Source organism: Varanus komodoensis, unplaced genomic scaffold (assembly GCF_004798865.1).
Source record: "Varanus komodoensis strain SLA01 unplaced genomic scaffold, ASM479886v1 scaffold32, whole genome shotgun sequence".
In the NCBI taxonomy this organism is placed as follows: Eukaryota; Metazoa; Chordata; class Lepidosauria; order Squamata; family Varanidae; genus Varanus; species Varanus komodoensis.
The window spans coordinates 9427919-9444291 of NW_025335798.1; the positions used below are offsets into that span (position 1 = coordinate 9427919).

At 39.0% G+C, this 16373-nt stretch overlaps 1 protein-coding gene across 9 annotated transcripts in view; it reads right to left on the reverse strand.

Annotated features, from left to right (window-relative positions):
- CLASP1 (cytoplasmic linker associated protein 1) overlaps positions 1-16373 on the reverse strand; it is a 222703-nt gene that overhangs the window by 191576 nt on the left and 14754 nt on the right. The window lies entirely within an intron of this gene.

The following is a 16373-nucleotide window of genomic DNA, read 5'->3' on the forward strand; positions in this document are numbered from 1 at the left end:
CATAAGGAAGGCTGAGAGCCAAAGGATTGAGGCCTTTGAATTGTGGTGCTGGAGAAGACTCCTGCGAGTCCGTCGGACCGCAAGGCGATCAAACCGATCAGTCCTAGAGGAGATCAACCCTGACTGCTCTTTAGAAGGCCAGATAGTGAAGATGAAACTCAAACACTTTGGCCACCTAATAAGAAGGAAGGACTCCCTGGAGAAGAGCCTAATGCTGGGAACAATAGATGGCAAAAGAAGAAGGGGACAGCAGAGGATGAGGTGGCTGGATGGAGTCAATGAAGCAGTTGGTGTGAGCTTGAGTGAACTCTGGGGGATGGTGGAGGACAGGAAGGCCTGGAGGAATGTTGCCCATGGGGTCATGATGGGTCAGACACAACTTCGCAACTAACAACAACAACAACAATATACCACAAGTATTTGAACTGAAAAATTTGAGGAAATATTTGAGGAAATCACACTTAATGTGATTTAAATGTTATATTATGTGGAAACAGTTGTCAAAATATTTCTAAAAAATTAAAGACAATAGCATATACTTCCCATTTTCAAAGCAAAGGTATCTGAAAACTGCTGACACACTAACAGGAACTTATCTTTTTTAGCAAAGTTCAACTTTCTTCCACAAAGGGCACTGGGGCAGCTACAGTTTCACAGCCACTATTTCTTGCATTCTGCTCCAAGACATATATTTCTTATTTATTCATTTATGATTGCATTTACTTTCTGCCTTTCCCCCCTTACAAGGTGAGCAAGGCAATTTACATATACCTCCTTCTCTCCATTTTATCCTTACCAACATACCTGTGAGGTAAAGCAGACTGAGAGCCTCTGACAAACCCAAATTCACAGTCGCAGTCCAGCACTTTAACCACTGTACCACACTGTCCCTCATATGCATTTCAATGACATTTTCATGTGATGAATAATCACCCAAAAACATTAATTGCAGCTTTGAAACTGAAAGTTGCCTAAAATTGTATTTGCAGTTGGCATTCATTCATATTTATTAATGGAATTTATTAAATGGAAAATTTTCTGCATTAAAATTAAGCACTGCAAAGTGTTCTGTGGAAATTTCTCTACCCCTCATCACTGGTACAGAGCCAAGATTACTGCACCTGAATAATAATATTCCCAATTATGCAACTAGAAACTGCTTTAATCTTCAGTCTTATTAAGGATCTTTTTCATCACAAACCCACTAAAGATCTTTTAGGGCAGAAGAAATGTGTTTGGATTGGCACATTCCAATTAATAATCTGGCTCCCCTACTCTGAACCTGCTGAAATGCCAGAACAGTCTTCAAGAGTAGCCCATGCACTGCTATAATCTAGGATACATAAAGGGAAAATTTTTATCTCCTATTTAGTGGCTCCAGAATCAAGAAGCAATGTAGGATTAGCTACATTTTGTCAATGGCATTAAACATGAACACAATCCAAAGACTGTATAAGAAGCAATTGACTGCACCACTGCCTTAAAGGTTAAAGCACAAACATATCACCACTTTCTGTGCGCAACTGTATTTTACTACTTGGAAAGGAATCAAGTTAAAAGCAGCATCTCTCTGAGAAATGCATGCGCACCCATGGCTGTATCCAATCACTACCTTCTCTTGTTTGAGGCAACTACATTCATTCATTCATTTAAAATATTTATATGCTGCCTACTCCACATACAGCTTCAGCATGACAAGGCTATAACCACAGTTCTCTGCTTTGCTTTTAGCAATTCCTCCAGGATATATTTTTCCACCAGCAGCATACAACCTGTCAAGCAAGCAAGCAAGCAAGCAAGACCAGCAGTTCAAGGACTGCACTTCATACCAAATGGCACAAGAGACAAAGCTGATGAAGGTAAAATTATTGCCCATAGTTTATGGACCGTGGCACTTCCTAGTTTACATTAATAAACAGACTCCAGCCAGGGAGACACCACCCTGCCGAAAACATTGAACTCACTGATACAAATGTCCTCGCCCCAAGATGATCCCAGTTGTGGCTTTTGATAAAAAGAACATAATGTTTTCTCGGCTAAAAGATTAGGTTCGCTGAATATACAAAGATTATGGTCCAAGCAAGTGTACCAGCAGACACAGTCCTCAACATTTGCCTGCCAGGAATGGGAAACAAGGGTTAAACCCATGAACAACCTTATGTACAGCTTTCTCTGAGCAACCCTGCACTCAGCCTTCAGGCAGGACCCCAGGCCAAGCGGACTCTTACTAAATCCACTATGTCACAAGTAACTGGGAGAAATCCTCTCCACTGTCAATTGAGCTGGAATGGGATGGAGTGGGGAGGAATACATGCTGACAAACCATAATCTCTTAATTTAAAAGAAACAAAGAGGCACCTTAAAGATTAACAGATTTACTGAGGCCTGCTTTCATGGACCAGAACCCTTTTAACATACAAGCAAAGTGTATTCACATTGTACCAGGACATAGCTGCTTGCTTGCTTGCTTTTTTGGCATTCCTTGACTTTTTATTTTGTTGCAGGGTTGTTTCCATTTTAAAGAAGAAAAAATTCCCAAGGCAGTTTACAATAAAACCACCAGATTAGTTCATATAATAAAACTATTCATCTTCCTTCTCTCTGTATTTGGAGTATACGTACCTACCCACATATATGAACATATTATGCATCTGATAAATGGATCCTTATGCAATAATGCATTTACTAGGCTTTAGGAGGCCACATTTATCATCTTTACTGAAGCAAACTAACATGGCTCCCCTCTTGACAATAACCCTTCAATATGACCAAGGGACCAAAAGTTATATATCACAAACAAAATTCAAAACTTTTTGATCAAAGATCTTATATTCAGCAATTTATTATAGTTATATAAATTAGAACCAGGTGTATAATTTAATTGGTTTGCATGTTTTACCCTAGAGGGATCTAGAGCAATTTAAATGAAGGACTTTTTCATTTTCCATTGGTCCCAGACGGGAGCTGAAAAGCTTATTTTGTTTTGTTTTAGTGATTTTGACTTTTTTTCCTTTCAGATAGGCTCCATTTATTATTATTTTTCTTTCACACTGTGAGGTTTTAGTTTCTGCTTTTTATTATAAGGGTGTAGGCCACAGCTATGACATATATCCATAACTTATATTTTGATTCCCTCTAAAATAGATTTTTATTGTAGAGACAAGATTTGCAAGTATACAAGGACTAACTCTGTGTGTATGTGTGTTTAAAAAGTCCATATTTAAAGTGACTTCTTCAAATGTTTAAGGGGCTGCGGAAAACTACTTTCTCAACTAAAGAAATATGAAAATGATGTGGCTTTTTTAACAGAAGGCCCATCAGATTGCAGCAGATATACATGAGATGAGAAGATACTGGATGGGAGAGGTCTATGCAACAGAGGCTTTGACTTTGTTTAAGGGAGTAGTGATCTCAATCTATAAATAACTTTTGTTTTCCATTCAACAAAGCACTGATGATCCTGATGGTCAGGTTCTGATTCTGGTTGGAAAGCACAATGAGAAAGAGTTTTGATTAAGGAGCATGGTCCTAATCATGACTCTGTAGCCATATTTCATGTATGTTCTGGAAAAATGTTTGATATTGTGTATGATTATGTGATTGCGGGGACAGGGCATTGTAACGAAATCTCACATCTCCTCTTACACAGGAATGGACCAACAAGAAATGGTGAGATTCACAATCCAGGTTTGTATGACAGAATGTGGACTGACTGACCCATGAAGAATACTGCATTCAGATGAGAGAAAGTATAAATTTATATTTCCTGTACACCATAATTGTTTCCAGTAGGATTGGTTTTTGGTTTCCACATCCTTGTTACACCAAATCAGAAACTGAAATGTTGGTAGTATCAGACTGTACCTCAATTTGTTCGGACCTGTTGCTCACAAATAGTTCAAGGCCTTTGGTGCTATAATGTTTGTTAAATGATGAGCCATTTAGAAATCAGGTTCTTGTTGAGCTATAAGAATATTCTGAAATCAATGAGGATACAACCAACTCATACTTCACTGAATGGGGGGCTAGTTCAAACTTTCATTCAGAACTGAATTATCGCATGAGTTTCTCATAAAAATAATTTTTAAAAGGAGCAACAAAAAACTGCAAGTAGCACATCGCTCTTACAAGTCAGTTTGCCTTCACTCCAAATGTACAGCTATATCAAGAGATACAGCATGATAAATATGAGTTAATTCCTTTTTTCCCAGCACTACCAAATTAAGACAGATGTTTTGTAAAGATAATGACTGGCCCAGTAAGATATTGGCAAATTACTTTCAACCACAAATACATCTTGATGATAAGATTAAAGACAATAGTGGCAAGATATTTATTTACTCTAAAGATATAAATTTTCATTTTTTAAAAATTTTATTCAGAATTCTATAGTAGCAGATGTGAATTAAGAGAGCAGGATGTTGATTCCACCCAGGTTAATGTTCCTTGTTTATGTATGCTACAAAGGCAGTTTCTAATGGCACCTTTGCAGATTGATGAAATTATGAAGGCAGTAACATGAAAACAGAGAAAGTACCTGGTCTGGATAGATTTCTAAATGAATAGTTTTCCTGCTATCTGGTTCCCAAAATTTATCATCTATAACACTCTATTTTTGAATTGGGCTCTCTTTCATTAGCACTCATTGATGCTTATATTAGAGTAATTTTTAAACCAGATAGAGAACCTTACCCACTATGTTAACTACCAACCTATTTCATTGATTCATGTTGATTTTAAAATATTAACTGCAATTTTGAATGAGAGACTACAAGTTATTACAATATTAGTCGAACCAGATCAGCTACAGTTCATTAACAGGCAGGGGGCTGATAATCTTAAATGGGTTATGGATCTGATTGCATTAAATTAGTTTAGAACAGATGTGGCTGCCATTATCTCTTCAGACAGGGAGAAGGGCTTTGATAAAATTTATTAGAAATTTATTTTTACCACACCAAGAAAAATCAGTTTTCCTCAAGAATGTCAGAAAAGGGTTAAAATTTTATATGAAACTCATAGAGCTAGAGTTAAGATGATGGAGTCTTGCCTGTCTTTTCCACTTAGCTTCCTCTCCTTGGCCTGTTTTGGAATCTTCACTTCTGGATCCTTTTCCATGTGCATAGCATTGGGCTCTCACCACACCAAAATAGATAATGTGCCCCCTCCAGTTGAGGTGACTAGAGAGCTGTGGTCTGTTTTTTCACTTCAGTTGCAGTTTGACACATTTTCACACACAAGTCAACTTTACAGGGTAATTAGGATTAAAATCTGGGACCAAAACATTGGGTAGACTTGTACAGACAAGGTGAATTTTACTTTGCATCAGCCTGTTGGTCCTAACAATGTTTTGTCATTTTCTGTTTTGTGTACCAAATATAAAATGCTAGGTATGTCCACAATGCAATATATGCCACTGAAACATTTGCTAGAATCCAGGTTTGGTCAGCTGCTATTACAGCTTCAGAGCTGCCTGTGTTATTGGAAGTACAGATTGAGGCCCAACAGTTACATCAGCATACAAGTCATATTTATAAATATCTATTCTTGGTGAATAAATATATTTATTAGGGTCTTAACTAAGAATGGAAGAATGAACTGGAACATCCCATCTTGTCCAATCAATGGAAAGTTTCATTGCTATCATTGTGCAGGGAGTAATGGATTTTAGGCTGCACTTAATTCAGCAAAAATTGATGTTTCAAGTAAACTGGATGCCACAATGCATCTTGGATAAAAATTTCATTAGCTGATGCAGATGTAATGCTGCTAATGCTTCTCTTCTTCATATGTTTTGGCAATGCCCAAAGGCACCTTCCTTTGGGGACGAAGTCATAATTTGGATAAATCTTATGGAATGTTCTTTAAGGATACACATGTCCCTTTGACTTGCCAACCAATCTCTTGGAATTTAATGCACAGTCAATATAAATGGATTTTCCTCACCCCTTTGACAGCTAAAAGCCTAAAATTATAACAATAGAAGGAGAAAAAGCCACATGCAATAACACAAGGGGTGGAGGATTTTTTAAAAAATGAAAGGAAGGCATCTTTAAGCATCATCTACATGTGAATAAATATATGAATGTTTGGGGTGCCTTTACTTAAGTATATGCATAATTATTTTAACGACAGTAGCATGCTATGTAGTGATCCAGGAAAGGGGATATATAAGTAACTAGTATTATGGATCTTTCAAAATCTTATCCAAAATTGTAATGTTTTAGTTTTATTATTCCTTTTTTCTTTTCTAAAGGTATAGTTTGGTTGTTTTTGTATTGTACAATACAAAACAAATATTAAAAATACATAAGTCCCTCCCCACTTCTCACCCCCAGTACACAATTCCTGACCTGGGAAGGTGAGGCAAGTCAGGTACTGTGCAAAAGCAGAGTCTGGCCTGGTTGAAATCTGGATGGGTGATTTAATGTTGTGAACTGCCCAGAGAGCTTTGGCTACTGGAGGTATAGAAATGTAATGAAGAATAAATAAAAATAACATACAAACGTAAGACCTACCCAGATCTCCAGGTAAGTCACTGATTTAAATGTAGGTTTGTATGTGGTCCAGCAGGAACAGTGCATTTTTTGTAAGAAAAAAGGTGCTGGAACTCACATCTTGTTAATCTCTTATTTAAAAAATATATATTCAGTTCTTAACATAAATTTATTGTATTTAAGGCAAATGTTCATAGTAAATTCCAAAGTTTTGTCCAATTCTCGTCCGACAAATCTTCTCGACTCCTTTCACTCCTGTTAGTATCTATGTGTTCTGTCGTTGTGTCTTTTAATATTCTGGCCTTTTTATTAGCAGGACCAGTGGTAGAGAAGTAATTAGTATTTTTTTTCATTTTTAAATTTGGGGTCACACTTTTACACTAAAAATTAAAAAAAAAAGATTTTCAATTCACCAACATTTTTTAAAAAGAAATTATTTACCTTTCGCACGTAGTCAATCACTGTACACACACCCACACACATCAGTTGTGTAACAAAACATAATAGTCGCCACCCACAGTAAGCACTCAGTGCGCGACCACACAAGCTGAGCAGTGCTGAGCACAACCAATGTGGACAAAGTACACATGCATCAGACTCGACACTCAAGCAGCCCGCATCCACCATTTTAATGATTTTGCCGCCTACCTGCTACACTCGACAGGGCAATTCAAATCCACATGGGCCAAACATCTAATTTTCAAAAGTTACTTTTAAAACTTGGAAAATCCGTTGAAAAAAGGTGCTGGAATGCCATTCCAGTGCGTTCTGCGACAAAAAAAGCACTGAGCAGGCATAACTCAAGACTCCAAGGTTAAAGTTTCTAAACAAGCCCCTATCTATCAGCTTTGACTTCCTACCAGGGTTGCCATTTGACCAATCATGTACTTTAGTAATAAGATAGAGAACATTATAGCAATTTCTCCTACACACCCTACAGCTTTGTGGAAACCTGCAGCATCCCACTGGTTTTAAAGATCACCATGCTAGATAACTTTGGGGCTCCACCCCACAATAACAAATGCTTTGAACATGGTAGCACTCCTAGTTCTTAGGCATTTATCACTTGCCTACTGCTGACACTGTGTACACAAAGCAGCATGTTGTCACTCTTTAAATTCCACAGATTTTGGCTGTGAAAGCTTCTTCATCCAAGCACAATGGCAAAGATTCCCCTGCCCTCTCCTACCCAGCTCCAGGCTGGGAAGATGGGCTTGTCTCTGTCATATTCAGGTGCATACTCTCCAGACCAGGCAATTACCAAATATACCAGCATGTAAGGCAACTTGTGTATAAGATATTTTGAGCTGTTTTTCTGGTGTTTATCATATGCCGGTGTATAAGACAATCCCCTCAATTCATGGGCCATCCTGTACACAAGTACATATGGTAAACCATCAAAAAAAGTTTTCAACTGAAACAGTGTTCCCAATTAATTGGCCAGCAGATGTTTAAAATTTACTTTTTTTAATGCAAGTACTTCTGAAAACTGCAGAATGTGATGACAAGGGCATGCGGCCACACGCGAGGCTCACAAAGTAACACGATGTGGAGCAGGCTTCCCCAGAGCAGGAAATGCTCCCTTCCTGACCACCCCGCAAGCCAGACCACAACAATGTGCTGCCCCCCAGAGAGGGAGGGTGTGTGGATGAGCTCCCGACTTAGGACTGGGTGTGCAGCCGCACGTACCACTCACAAAGTGAAATGGACGACAAACCACAGTAAGGGACATTTTTCATCTGGCATATAAGCCGACACCCCAATTATTGCCTTGAGTTGTTTTATATGCCAGTACGTGCAACAGTCTTGCCATAGAGCCCTTAGCAAAGTAATCCACAGGTCACTGTCTCTAGCACCAAGTAGGTACACTACTGTGCTTGTGGTCAAAAGTGTCCTTGGCTTTATGGTAAGCCACAAGAAAGCTTTTCAGTGGCCAGTAATCAGTATCTGGCAAGCCAAAGAGTTGACACCAAAATCCTACTTCCTACAACAGCCATGGGAACAAGTGACACCATGGGAGACTCATGTAGATTACAAAGAACTGTGTAGACTTCGTTGCTATTTGTGTTGTTTTAAATTTGATGATTACAATGCACACAATTTACTTTAACTATCTGCAACCTTTGTGAACACATTAGACTAGAAATTAAAGTTCCAGAGTTAGAACAGGCAGAGGTGCAGGCAGCTCTCAGTTATTATTAACGAGAGCCACTTTCTAGCATGTGGAGAGTGAGCCCATTCATGCAGTTTTCAACTGAACAGCAGTGCACAGCATGCAGCCCGTGGGGCACGTGGGGCCTATATCCATACAGGTGTGGCTGATGGAGCTGTGGGGACCCGAACTAATATTTCTCTCGTTAGTGAGTGACGCTTTTCCCCTATCTTCCCTCTCACCTAAGAGATTAGAAATAAGGAAAATGTTTCCCTTTCTAGCACTAGCTAAGGAAAGCCCTGCTGGGAGACAAAATGTGTGTCTGTAGAGTGAGTGAGTGAGTGAGTGAGTGTGTGTGAGAGGACATTTGAATGGGTAAATATACATAAGCCCATGTACACTGACATTCAAAAAGAAACATGATGCGGCCAAAAACATGGTGTGTTCTTGCCACTGATCAATGCCAAAGCAAGGTAAAGGAACATGAATTAGCAAGATCCTCATTTAAGTTTCCACTCAATTATGACTTCTCTCTGGATGTTTAGGGCAGGTGGGTTGCTTCATTTATTATCTCCATTTCTCAGATAGAAAATTGAAAATTGAAACTATTTCATAAGGTTGGTGCAAAGATGGATTAATTGTCCATCTTAAAGAAAGTCTATGCATTTTAGAAATAAACAAGTTCCTTATAATAAATAAGGAAATAAACAAGTGAGCTTATGCTGGAAAACAATTTGCAGTCCTTAATGTACTCAGAAATGGTGGTTTGGACAGGCAGGGTAGAATTGCCACAGAACTGATAGCTACTATGCAGGTATGAGATAGAATCAGTTGTACAATCTCTAATTACTCAGGGTTGTTTTGTTTGTAACTGTTGAAACATTACAGGATAAAAGAACAACCAAAACAAATACTGGTTTTCTATGTCTCTACACATCAGGAGAGTTATTCAACTAGGTCTATTAATTCACAAGAGTAATAGAAAAAAAACCACTTGTGGATATCTAACCAAGTTATAGCTAATGTTGAATGAGTGGAAGGTAAGCTCACAAAATAGCTGCAACAGAAGAGGAAAAGCCACTGAGACCAGCAGCTTTGCTCAGGCAGTAAGTATTCCTCCATCTGATTTTGGGAAATTTCCCCACCCATTGCAACCCAATTAAGAAATGGCCTTCTGAGTTTGGAACATTCCTCCAGCCCTCTGAGAGGGTTTTCCGGGTGTACAGAGGGGAGCAGGGAAAAGGAACTATCCTTGGGAAAAGACCGCGTTCCACTCTCACAATGTTGGGCATATGCCTATATTTCTATGCTGTCCAGGTCTAACTGTTTAGCCTGTTTCCTTATCATTGAAACAATATGACACACAGGATGATTTGAGTATGCCTGTATATATATATCAGAAAGAGAATAAGAAGTCACATACTTTTTTGATGAACTATACATATCTTGATTCCATGAAGAACTTTTAAAAGCTGTCTCTTGCTAAAAAGCAACATATTTATATTTTGAATACATATAAAGTGCCACAATTTTTTCAAAGGAAGATGCTCCATTTTAATTATAGTGGAATACTGCAGTTATTTTGGCAGGGTAGAAAGAAACAAATAAAAGAAAAGCCTTAGATGGCTCTATACATATATTAATATCTCGACTGCTGCTTTTACATCTTTATTTTTCTTAATAAGTCAGCAGTTTCATGGGAAGCTTCTAAGCTTCATTTGCTAGAAGCATGCTTGCCTGGACAGTTTTGTGGCTTTCCAAATACAGCATCTGGATGACTCTGCATTCCAGTTCAAAAAAGCTACTTTGTTGCTGTTCGCCATAGGCATCCCCCCTCCCTTCCCATTAACTCACTCACCTTTTCCCGTATTTGCACCTGGATACAATGGCTGCATTCACACTTAATGGTAAGCCAGCATTCAAGCATTCTTAATGGATGTAAACTGGCCATTTGAGCATGGAGAGCGCAAGCACACTTATGTGTACTAGCTCCACCTCCCCACTGCCATTATTTCTGCCCTCTGTGCATTCAAGGCAAGCCTGGGCAGTGGGGAAGCTTTCTTTGTCCATAGAAAATCTGGGTTCTAAATTATATGGAAGAGGCTTCCCAACAGAGAAAATGCCTTGCTGCACAGAGGCACCTGCTATACGTGGAGATCCGCAAAGACAGTTCATTTCCCCTTCCATAAGTGCAAGGGCTACTTCCTTTAAAAGCACCAGAAGATGGCTGGGCTTGCTGCCTAATCCTGGCTCACCATGAACAAATTCTGTGCTAGTGCACACAGTCGTTTCCCTAGTCCTTATACAAGTGGGGAAACAAACTAGAAATGGATTGCTTAGTGTTGCACCAGAACCCTAGCTTCTGTTTCCCAAAAATGGATTTATAAGTCAGCATCAACAACAAAAAAGCCCTAGGCTTGTTTTATCCTGGCTCATTTGGCAAAACCAAGTTAATGTCTTGGGTTTGATCACACTCCTTGGTGAACCATTTCTGCTTTGTGCAGTTCACCTGCGGGACAGAGGAGGACTAAATGTACTACCTGCATTAGCATGCCTTATTCATGGTGAAACATAATTAGCCAGCAATCTTGGCTTATTTTTCACCATTGCTTTCAGACAGTTGATAATAAACCAAAGTCTAGTATTATGTAAACAACCCAGAATAAACTCCTCCTTCCATTCTCTTCCTAACTTGCAATTGTAAGAAGGTGGTAAGAAGCTTGTACTTCCATTTCTGATTAACTGCAGTTTAAATCATGATAAATCTTAACTATGGCTTGCTAGAAGTCAGTTTCATGAGCTATGGTTTGAAACCAACTTGTTTTAAACAAACTATGGTTAATACAATGCCAGTTTGTAGATTTTGACAAAATAAGTTGAAATTTAGGGGTGAGGGGTAAGGAAGTGAATGCTTCTATCCAACTCTCCATGGACACAGGAGGATGGAGAAATAGGGAATGGAAAGCAAGCAGGACTGAGGCTTCCAACAGTCTGCTCTCATCACAAAAAAAAAAAAAAAGTTACATGCATGACATCTGAATATCACCTGTAATTCTGTATTAGGAACTGAAAACTTTACGGTTTGTATAGATTAATTCAGATGAACAAATTCACTAAACAAATAAAGAAGACAATAGCTGTTAGTAACTTTGGGGGTAGTACAAAATTAAAGACTGTAGGGATGGGTGGGGACCTAATACAGGACAGCCACTTAAAATGATTCTGAATGCAGTAATTACTTACTAGTCATTGTCACACCTGCACTAATGCTTCTTTCAGGACAACAATGATTTAATGAATCTGCAAGGCATGTCTGACACCTAATTATCTCCAATATGTATGAGCATGAACCAAGTATTACCATGCTGAAAATTAATATTAGATGAAGCAGAGGACAAAATTCTTATGCTTCACAATAAGAGTTCCCCACACCCCACAAAAAGATGCATGGATGAAATTTGACTTTTTAAATTTGAGTTCAAGTTGATTCTTGAAGAATCAAGATGCAGTAATTCAGCATGAATGCAAATTTAAGATTCAAGAAACAGATTAGTATGCCATTTGAAGATGTACTCATCAAGTAGCTCTGAGAATCTGAAGCATAAATTTCTGCACTTCCAAGTCAGAGAGCAATCGGTGTTCTTGCATCTCTTTTTTAGAAGTCAAATCATGAGAACTCAACAACAGAGCTTCTATCCCACCCCAACTTCTACCCCATCCCAGCAACTTCCAATGATAAATCCAGCTGTTGGTTTAAGTTGCAACCTGGAAATTCCCCTGGGAGATTTTGGGCAGCAATGGCATATCACTGTTTTTCAAGAAGTCTTCACAATATTTGCTAGAAGCTAAAATTTTGACAACTACACTCAAATGAAAAAGTGACTAAATAAAACAACTAACAATAGGGTTTGTTAGCCATAATGTTCACTGGGTAGGTTACAAATAAAAATATGCATTCAAGTAAACTAACAATATACAATGAAACATTAATATAGCAATATTAAAATCTAGCAGCCTAACAATATTTTTATTTATTTATAGTTGCTACTCAAAGGTTGCCCCTTTTAATATGATGGTAGGCCAGGAGACAGCACACTCACAGATTATCCTGCTATCTTCTCTGGTAGTCCATCAACACACCTGTCCTGTAAAGACTCATTACAGTAGCTGGAGAGACAAGGAAGCCGAGCAGAGCTGGGGGTAGAAATGGACAGGAGAAGCAATGGCTGCTTTGCCTCTCAATACTGCAGCAGTTCCAAAGGAGAAAGTCTCTGGGTTGCATCTTGGCAACACTATTGTTGGTATATATCCCCCACCCGAGGTTTTGTCTTATTATACTTTTCACAATTCCATTCCCTTTGTTTGCTGAGAAATTTTCTTAAAAGCTGCAAGGTGTCATCACTGCTTCCCAAAAATGCAGCCTGAAAAATCCAAAGCTATTTGGTGAAAATAATTTCATTTTTAATATAAAGGGGAATGCTATGGAAATTGCAGCAATGAATCTCTAGAGGCTGCCCCTCTACCAGTTTAACCCTCTCATCTGTATGCAGGCAGCAAACGTACTTGAAAGTACAGACAAAAAGAAAACAAAAAACCCTGTATGAATCAAACCAAAGGAGATGAACCAAACAGAAATTAACCCCTCAGTGGGAGATGAGAGCACATCTACACAGAAACACAACCTTGGGCAGATTTTTCCCTGTCATTCCCAAGGGAAGCAGCTTTAGCTATTTCAGATGCTGCGTACACCCAACATCTTTGGCTGACCGTTTAGCATAAGCAAACTGGCCACGGGACCTAATGAAGCATTGCTCTGCATGGCTCAAACCTACCTATTTCAACAACTGATCTATGGTCATATGTGGAACTGTTAATCCCATGTTACAGTTACTTCAACTGTAACCCCATGAGGGAGAAGAAAGGTTTCAGAACAGGATGACACTTCTCGCCTCCTCCCAGATATTATGTATCATTGCTTCATGCCACCTGTTTTAAGGTAATGCACCACATACCAAGCAAGGCAAAATGAAATTCTAATAGCATCTTTTTAATTTACTTCATATTACAGGATACTTCAAACTGATTGCAAATTACAATTTCAACAATTTAAATGGTAAGACCAAACCATAATACAGGGGCAATGGCAAAGGATGGTGGAAGTCACACTCTGGCCACATCTGGAAGGCAACAGGTTGCACACCACTGCCATAAGAGTAAAGATAAGCCTTTATCCTTTACTCAGATCTAACAAAATTGCCTTTGCAAGACTTAAGCCAAAGTAGACTTACTGTAAGTTTCCATCCTCCCCAAGTGACACCAGATCAATTCAGTAATGCTTTTGTTAACTTAAATACTGGCTGACTGATTGTAATACACAACACAGGAAGGATTGTATGTGGGGTTGGCTAACTTGAATGTTCAACACTACAGTAAAGTTATCAAGAAGTTAGCCAAAGGCCTCAAAGGTTCTGCCACTAAAAAAAAGGTGAATTAGCAACTTTCTGTGTAAGCCTCCAATCTTTCCACTGGGCAATCACTCCCTTGTAAACAGTTCATTTAAGAGGTTTAAAAGATGACTTTACGGGCTGTTCACATATTAGTCTGCTAGAGAAACAATACCCCAAACACCATAAAAGCGCTAGGCAACCAGGCAGGCCCTTAGATACCACTATGATAGATGAAACACAAGAACCTGACTGGAACACTGAACAGGAGGGCAAGAGAGAGCACCACAGGCTGCCATTCTTCACCATTTATGCAAGGACCGACCCTCATCTTTAAAGAACAGATTTAAGCTTCCTTTGCACAGGTGACTATTTTGCCAATCCAGCTAATCATATAAAATGTTAATTTTATATCTTTTGATATTTCTACATAAGAACATCTATGAACTGAAACCAAGCAACAAATATTCATGGAATTCTTGGAACTATTTGTTCTGGTTACTCATTACTATTCTAATTTTGCTTCAACTTCCTAACATTTGTAAAGGGTATTACTGGCCATTTTACAGAGTATGTTTTTGTCTTACTTTTCACAGTTTGAGCTAAACACATATGGTATCAAGCCCTTTAACGCAGACCTTTTTCTCTTTGACCAAACCCTATTCAGACAGGCTGACAGGCGGTATGGAGGGATGATATATTTTATATCTCAGTCCTTAAAAAACACCTGGTATTAAATGATCAGTTTAAAATGCAATCAAATATATGTTTATTCAAAAGTAAGTCCAACTGAACTCAAGTTAGCATGTTAAGGATTAAGTTGAATTGAATTCAGTGGTGTTTACTTCTCAGCTGAGAGTCAGAGGATTGGGCTAATAGAAAGAACACATTTTCCAGGTTACTGTATTTCAAACTGCAAACTTAAAGCCAGATTGTAAATATACTGGTGGCCCAAGATGTTCCAGCCAATCCTTTTGAGGACCACAACTCAGTGAGGTTCACGTCCAAGCTCCGTAACAATAGCTGCTTTAGCACTGTGTTAGTTTAGGGCATCTTTTCCCAACCCAGCACCCCTCAGATGTGTTGGACTGCAACCTTCATCACACCCTGTTAGGGGTTGTAGTCCAACACATTTGTAGGGTACCAGGTGAGGTAAGGATGGTTAGGTGGAACACAATGCAGAGCCATCTATCTTCTGGCTTCTTTGTATATAAAATGTCCTGCAACGAGGAGAGATTGGGCACAATTTAAAAACTTTCATCTTGCATTGCCATTACTGGCTAGCCTTAACAAAAGTATCAGTTTAGCAATCCTGTGGCATTCTATGCTAATGAACACACAGAGCTACTCGATTTGGTAAATTTATACTAAAGTCTTAATTCTTAAAAGGAAAAGGAAAACAGTAGGTGGAATATTAGATTTGGAAAACATTTGAACACAGGTTCTGTTCAAGTGCAACCACTCAAACCAGGATTCTTCTCCTTGGACTATACTGAACTTATGCCTTGCCTCGTCTCACATTATGATGATGATTCTCTACTGACAGTGAGGAAAGTAGCAGGTGAGGATGAACTGCACAAGTTCAAAGTCCAAACTGGTCCCAAGTAAAGTTGCAAATCACGGTGTGCGTGCACACACACTCACACATTGCCTTTCTGTGGCAGAGATCAGTCCATGGCAGGTCTTGGCGATAGACTGCCTGGTTTGGCCCTAGCGATGGGTTTACCAAGCCTTAGTAATTTGATTCGTGCATAGTTACAAGGTAATTCATTTTTTATTCCACTTTGCAGAACAGAGGCTTCATCCCACAACAGCCTGATGCATCATCCTTTCCAACCCATTAATGTGATGAAGTAGCCACAGTGATATGGTGAGCTGAATGCCAGTTGCTTAGATTCACTATCCTTTAACATACCTCCTAGGATAGCTGCTGTGGCAGGTGGATGGGTGTGTGGGGGAGACATCTGTAAGCCACCCTGAACTGCTAAAAGGAGATGCAGAATTAAACAGCAATAAATGTCCAGTCTCTTGCCTGAGATAACTGATGCCATAACAGTGTTTTCAGCCTTTAGAAAGGTGGACACAAACACTTGTTTGTGCTGCAACAGACTAAAAGTCTACTCTTACAAAGGTCTACTCAGAATTAATTTCCACTGACTTCCATGTCGCTTACAGTAAAAGAAGTAACACAGGATTACAGCAATCTCCTAGGGATCACCATCTAACTCACCTGCCCAGGAAGGCAGCTCATTTCCAGTATCAGAGCCCCTCCCCTCCCCT